The 8,124-nt window shown below is 39.8% G+C and overlaps 1 pseudogene; it reads right to left on the minus strand.

Moving 5' to 3' along the window:
- Positions 1–389: 389 nt before the first annotated feature.
- Positions 390–961, minus strand: Hmgb3-ps2 (high mobility group box 3, pseudogene 2; annotated as a pseudogene).
- Positions 962–8,124: the final 7,163 nt, after the last annotated feature.

Genomic DNA, 8,124 nt, shown 5'->3' on the forward strand with positions numbered 1-8,124 from the left:
ACTCTGGATTGGTAGCCAATAACTATACAGTTAACACTACCTTATGGTTGAGAATAAAATGCCTGAAACATCTTCAAATGCCTTGTCATGCCAACAGCAAAGTGTACTGAGTGAGGAGGACATGAGAGTGCCTTTTCATTTAAAAAAATGTTTGGAGCTATGCACAACTTTGATACAGTTTCAGGGTGCTGTGGACATTCACGTCCACTTCATGTAAACCACTGACACTTTAAGAAACTACAGTATGGTAGCAATCAAATTTTGTAATTAAACATAACAAGGGCAATAAACAGGGCTCATTTAAGAGATATGTCAATCACAGTGCTCTCTAACATATACACAAGGAGACAAAGTTTTTATTCATGTTCCTCATCTTCCTTGTCTTATTCCTATTTCTCCTCCTCCTCTGTTTCCACCTTTTTCTGGGCAACATTAGCAGGACCTTTGGCATCATCAAACTTCCCTTCAGATTTGTAGTTAGCAGCATCCTTCTCAACACTTCGCCCTCAGCTTTGCTGACTTGGTAATGTAAGCCGGCTTTTCACTGTGACTTAAGTTATTCCACATCTCATTGAGCTTTTTTGCCACATCTCCAATTGAGATGCCACAGTTTGTGGATTTGATCTTGGGGCAGAATTTGGAGCAGAATAAGAAAAATCCAGACAGAGTTCTTTTGGGGGCATTCAGGTCCTTCTTCTTGCGTCCTTTAAGTGGTCCATAATCTTTCATCTCGTCGAGGCAGCTAGCGCAAGACTGGGGAGCACTGAGCCACGTACCATGCCCTGAGCTGCCCAGACTAGTGAACAAACAGTCAGGGTGGCTAAAGATGATTCCAAGAAACCAAAGGGCAAGACGCCTGCTTTTATGCCTTCTTCATGCAGACATGCATGAAAGAACATTAAGAATAAAATCCCAGATGCTCTAGTCAATTTTGCCGAGTTTTCCAAGAAGTACTCTGAGAGGAAGAAGACAATGTCTAGCAGAGAGAAATCAAAGTTTGATGAAATGGCAAAGTCACATAAAGTGCACAAAGACTTTTTTTAATGTTTCATATTAGCATATATTAATATATTAATACATATACATATATGTGTATGTATATAAAATAGACCCTGATAGGACACTCTCATGTATATACATAATATATTTGTATCATCGTCACCCCTGTTACCCTTTCTTTTCCCCTTCCTTATCCCCCTAGTCTCCTTCCTCCATTTCCAATTAGCCCCTACTCTTTCTTTTTGATTTTGGGGGGACCAGAGAGTTTCATAGGGGTATTTTGCAAGGACATAGGTGTCGGGGCCTAGGCTAAAGAAAGAGCCTCTGTTTTCTGCATTGACCAATAACTTGATATAAATCTCCAGGGTGTTCTGATGCTAACTTGATGTGTCCTATTGACCAACTACAACACAGAATAAATAACTTTGCTTCCCCTTTTGCTAAAATACTAGGAGAAGAGGTTACAATGACTGCTACAAATTCAAAAACCAGATGATTTCCTCTGCTGCTTTAGCCTCCGCTATCTAAACCTGATCACTAATGGTGCTAAACTCAAAGTTCCTTCCACGTAATTTTCATGGCACTTACCTTGGCCCCAAAGGCAAGCTGGGAATTTGAGGATCCTTTACATTACACTCAGGCAGTCACTTTTTTGACATAGAACTAAGAAAGCAATGCTGGAGCTGCCCTTAAATAATCCAGGTGGAAATTCTCCCCGGAGGGTGGTCCTTAAGGATCCCAAGGACCAGGGGAAAAACTGATGTAGGCAAAAGGGTGGGGAGGTCCTTATAAGCTGCTGGATCAGTGAGTATCATCTAGCTCATTTTAAATCCAAAAACTCACAAATCTTAGTCACACTAATCACGCTCCTCACACCTTTCCACAGTTCTAAAGTGTCCACTGATGTTCAGTGACCTGCCGATGTTCAGGTTACACCGTCAGTGCCTTGGAAGAAGAGGGGGCTTCTCTCATTTTTCTCTTAGTTCCTGATAAAAATCATTTTATATTTTCTCCAGGACAACAGCAGTACAGTGCTTCTAGATGAATAGCAGTAGACAGTGTAGCAGATTAATACAAATGAAGTCATTCCTGAGTGACTCATCTGCTGTAGAAATAAGGCTTGGACAATAATGTGGCCAAGATTCAGATAATTAGGCCTGACTCCAAACAAAGGCACACAGGTAACTTATAGCTTCATTATCCCTCCTCAAGAAGGCAGAAGTCCAAAAACTAACCTTAATAGAGGCAGCATATGATCCACTGACAATCTGCTTGATATTAAAAAATGTACTTTGTTTTGCAACGTTGCATGAGCAGTAGGCAAATAACATATGCAACTCAAAATACCATGGACCAAGGCATGGCCTAGCATCGCAGATGCCAGTCTCAAAAACTTGGAAAACAAAGCCCTTAATTTTTGTTTACAGAATTTAATCAAAAGCATTAATAATCTAAAAATGAGGAAAGGCACATAAGGTATCTGCAAGTGTCTTCCCTGTGCAATCAACAGGAAGATTATTAGATAATAACAAATGTTATTCATCTTCATAATGGCTAAATGACAGCCTGCTTAAAGTAACAAATGACTTCTCCTCATTGATGGTTACTGGGTGAACATGACCTTCACGTATTTTAAGCAAACAAGTTCTCTTTTCCAAGACTTCAGGAGTCCTCTAATTGATAATGATAAGCTGTTTTCGCTTTATCCTGGGATACCAACCTCTTAAAATGCTGCTTCAGTTGAGATCATTTTATCAGAACACACCATGAAGATTGCCAACTAATGGTTATTCATAAACAAAATCCGTGGATCACAAATGTAATTAGTTAAGTGCCATACAAAATAAATGTTTTCCTTTGGGTGTCCCTTATTTAAGTATTGTGGATCAGATATGGGTCAAATCAAACAAGACAATGAAAAGACGATCTTAAAATTGAATTTTTAAAACAATTTTTATTTCTTGTGAAGTACCAGCATTGCATCTCTCTTGAATGTACAGAAATCAGCCTTCAAGTGATTACATACCACTTCTATATAGCCTTTATTTAGAAACACCAAGCAGGATTTACATGTGCCATTCCTAGGAATTTCAGACACTAGTGTTCTCCCAGTTAGGCTCTTCAACAGTAGATGCTGAAGACTTGGAAGATTTGAGGTCATATTATGACACAGAGGTCCATCAGACAAAGAAACCTACTTCACAGCCAGCTAGACTTCCTGCTAAATCAGCAAGAAAAGCAGCTATGGCCAGGTCTACCACTGACTCAATCTCTAGGCAACTGTACCAGTCAACTCCCTTTGTTATTTGAGGTCTTATTTGTCTGCTAGAACCTTATTGTGATGAGCAGAATTAGAGCCTTCCCAAAGATTTGCATGTCCCTTTGACTAGTGACTGAGTCCTTATCTTGGTATGGGAGGAGGTTAGAATGATTAACACTGAAGAGATGGAGGGGCCACAAAGCAAAAGATAAAGACCTTAGAAGCTGAAAGTGGTAAAGAAGTGAATTATCCCAAGGCCTTTAGAAGGAGCATATCACAGTAATTCATTCAGCTGAGGCCCATTGAAAGATATATTTGAACTTTTGACCTCTACAAATGGAAAATACCAAAATGATGATTGGATGCCATAGTCATGAGAAACCAATATACCTGTAGGTGCCACGGGATGGATGCCTTGTCAGTGACTGGCACTCCTAGTAGTAATGGCTCCCTCTTTTTTAATGCATGCAAATATTAAGGGCAGAATTCCATGGATGTTTCTTTGCAAAACAAAAACAATATGCTAAGTACTCCTTTTCTAGCTGAAACTTGTATGTTTTAGGTGATGCCGGGATCCTAAATCTCGTCTTAAATATTTATGAGAGAGAAATAAGCATTGTTTTCAACCACAGGCAAGATGCTCCATAATTAAACCTGAATTTCCTCTCCGTTCATGACACACTCAGTGTTCTTTAAGTTACTCCTAGCTCTACAATGTCAAGTTCATACCCACACCATGGTCTTGAACAAGGTCAAGAGCACAGATGTGTATGCATTTACTTCAGGAGCAGATCCGCTGCCATAAGTGTTGTTTTGGATGATTATCTTGATTACTTCACCTCAGACCCATTTCCTCTAAGAAAAAATTTAGCTACAAATCAGGAAAAGTTATTTACCATCCTCTTGCCTTTTCTCTGGGACTGAGCGCATACCCTGATTTTGTAATATGGATATTATGCTATTATGATGAATCAATTAATATTCAAGTAGAACAGTATCTTTGGGAATGTTAAAAGATATTTGGAGTTTTTCAAGGAAGGAGTGCATCTGTATTTTAAGGATTTGTGTAATAAATGCCAACCACTGGAAGTCAGAACATAATTTAAAATCCTCATGTTGAATTCTCAGGAGAGAGATACCATTTCCTTCAATCCTGTGACTTTTCCAGGTGTATCAGTCAGAAGTAGCATTCCAGCCAGGAAATGGAGGGTTTTCCGTTGAAGCTTTAGGCACATAGTTTAAGTTAACGAGATGTGGCAAGAGCAGGTGGGTAATTCGATGTTTCACACACTATAATGGGCCAAAGGCTAATTACTATTCGCTGTAAAATGAATATAAAAGTACCAATTATGCTTTCATCCCAGTAGATGTGATATATTAAAAGCTATCAGCGTTCCCTTCTGTAATAACAGCTTTTGTCTGTTTGTACCAGAATGCACAAAAGTAAGATGGATATGGAAGTGGATCTCTGGAACTTTACACCAGAAAAGCACAAGTTTCTCTCTGCCCCTCTGCTTCTGAGACATGGGGGACATAGAATGCCTATGCTATAGTAATATCATGCAAATATGATGCTCTTTCTCCCTGCTTATGAATCTATGCCAAATTAATACAAGGATTTCATGCAAGGATTTTCCCTTTGAGTACTCCACATGTCACCTGTGAGCCACAATAAATATAGAATTCAGCCGGGGAATGTTTCAATGAGCAAGTTCAGGCTGCCAGACCTAAGGAGAGACAGCTGGCTAAACTAAGTGTTCACGCTCTTCATCTTTGCCAAAAGCATCCATCAAACAGCCAAAGAAGACAAATCAACCTTGTAAACTGAAGAAAAGGCATGTGCATGCATCACACACACACACACACACACACACACACACACACACACACACACACCCACACACACACACACAAAGAAAGGAAGGAAGGAAGGAAGGAAGGAAGGGAGGAAGGAAGGAAGGAAGGAAGGAAGGGAGAGAAAGAAAAAGAAAGAAAGGAAGAAGGGAAGAGAGAGAGAAAGAAGGAAGAAAATACAGTGATAAAAGTTCAAAGATACCAATATTGTAGAATAATTGCTTGGAAGTAAAAAGAAAAGCTGATGTGTTCTACCAAAATAAAACTCATGATACCTTTACACAGGGGACAGAAAGCAGAAAAGGAATTACAGGGGATTCTTTTTTCCAACGCCAGGGAATGAAAATAACTTCGCCTATGTCTGCCACAAGCCTACCACTTGAAAGAATCTAAGATATACTTACCTTGTGAGACTCTAACCTTACATAAAAGGACCATGCCATGCTGTCTAGATGTTCTCTCCTATTTTTGATTAGGTCTCAGCTCCTTGGGTAATAAACTTCCTTTCCCATATAAACTGCCACTGGTCTATAGATAACGCCCTCTTTAATTTCCCAGTATTCCTACTAGAGGCTGGCAAGCTCTTTGCCATGCCTAATTGGATAGACCCAAAGGTATTAATTACCCTGGCAGGTTCAGGGTCTTTACATTGGTCAGATGATTGACTATTAGACAGCTATGGCAAGAGTAGAAATATAATGTTGCAAACTAGAGTCCATTTATGTGCAGGCAATACAATGCTTTTCACTTATTTGTCAAACTGAATTTGTCAAACATAATAAAGATAATTTTTGTAGGGTAGAAACTCTTACACTTAGTCTTTAAAGATATTTATTTCCTTGAAGTGTTTCTATTTTGCTTCAATGATTATCTAAGAATCTACTCAGATGTCAAAATCTTAAAAGTCCAATTGAAGTTTACCTAGAACAAGATACCATTAAAAATTTCTTTATTTTGTCTCCTTTTTTATTCTTTTTTTCTTTTTTTGGATATTTTTTATTTACATTTTAAATGTTAACCCCTTTCCTGGTTTCCCTTCCAGAAAAACACTATCCCATCCTCCCTCGCCCTCCTTCTATGAGGCTGTTCCCTTACCCACCCACCCTGTCCACCTCCCTGTCCTGATATTCCCCTACACAAGGGCATCTAGCCTTTACCAAGGGTTTCTCCTCCCATTGATGCCCCACAGGCCATCCTCTGCTATATATGTGGTTGGAGCCATAGGTCCATCCCTGGGTATGCTTGGAATGGTGGTTTAGTCCCTGGGAGCTCATCAATGGCTTATGCTCTAAGATCAAGAATCAACAAATGGGAGTTCATAAAATTTCAAAGCTTCTGTAAGGCAAAGGACACTGTCAATAGGACAAAACAGCAACCAACAGATTGGAAAAAGATCTTTACAAATCCTACATCCAATAGAAGGCTAATATCAATATATAAGAAGGACTCAAGAAGTTAGAGTCCAGAGAATCAAATAACCCTATTAAAAATGGGGTACAGAGCCAAACAAAGAATTCTCAGCTGAGGAATTTGTAATGGCCATGAAGCACGTAAAGGAATGTTCAACATCCTTAGTCATCAGAGAAATGCAAATCAAAACAACTCTGAGATTGCACCTCACACCAGTCAGAATGAAAAATCAAAACTAAAATCAAAAACTCAGCTGACAGCAGATGCTATAGAGGATATAGAGAAAGAGGAACACTCCTCCATTGTTGGTGGGATTGTAAGCTGGTACAACCACTCTGGAAATTAGTCTGGCAGTTCCTCAGAAATCAGGACCCAGCTATACCACTCCTAAGCATATACTCAAAAGATGTTCCAAAATATAACAAGGACACATGCTACACTAGGTTCATAGCAGCTAGATGTCCAACAGAGGAATGGATATAGAAAATGTGGTATATTTACACAATAGAACACTACTCAACTAATTAAAACAATAACTTCATGACATTTTTAAGCAAATGAATGGAACTAGAAAATATCATCCTAAATGAGATAACTCAATCACAAAAGAACATACATTGTATGCACTCACTGATAAGCAGATATTAGCCCCAAATCTTGGAATACCCAAGATACAATTCACAGACCATGTGAAGCTCAAGAAGAAGGAAGACCAAAGTGTGGATGCTTCAGACCTCCTTAAAAGGGGAAACAAAAATACTCACAGGGAGAAATATGAAGACAAATTGTGGAGCAGAGACTGAAGGAAAGGCCATCCCGAGACTTCCCCACCTGGGGGATCCATTCCATATACAGACACCAAATCCAAACAATATTGCCGATGCCAGGAAGTACATGCTGACAGGAGCCTGATATAGCTGTCTCCTGAGAGACTCTGGCAGGGCCTGACAAATACAGAGGTCTATGCTCACAGCAAACCACTGAACTGAAAACAAGCTCCCCAATAGAGGATTTAGAGAATGGACTGAAGGAGCTGAAGGGTTTTGCAACATCATAAGAACAACAATATCAGCCAACCAGTTTAACATTTCTTATTCTCCAAGCTTTTCAGGATCTCAGATAGAAGCTATAATCTGTTGTTGCTCTAACTGACAGCTTCTATAATGGCCCCAGGCACTGCACCAGGTTAAGTTCTTATCATCACCAATATTTAACTGAACTAGGTCTGTCCACCAGGCATCCCTGCTACTAATATTCAGAACCACTTTGCAGCTGCTAACAGACCAAATATTTTGGATTCAAACTCCGTCTTAGAGACCCTGACCTAAGGTTGAACTCAATTTAACTAACAGGCCCAGTACCTAGCACCAGGTTCCAGGCTACCCCCCAAGAAGGCCTGTATCTCCAGGTGACTCCTCCAACAAATCCAGCATCTACCACCAGCCTCCAGGTCATTCCTCAATAAATCTGCACTTCATGTTTACCAGCCTTCCCATCGCCCTTCACTTCCTAACAACCACCAATCAGGAGGAAAGCAGAAGTTAAGTTTATGGTTTGGCTCCCAGTACCAGCCAATTATGCTAAAGGTCACAGTAGCCCAC

The sequence above is a fragment of the Rattus norvegicus genome, chromosome 13 (genome assembly GCF_036323735.1).
Source record: "Rattus norvegicus strain BN/NHsdMcwi chromosome 13, GRCr8, whole genome shotgun sequence".
NCBI lineage: Eukaryota > Metazoa > Chordata > Mammalia > Rodentia > Muridae > Rattus > Rattus norvegicus.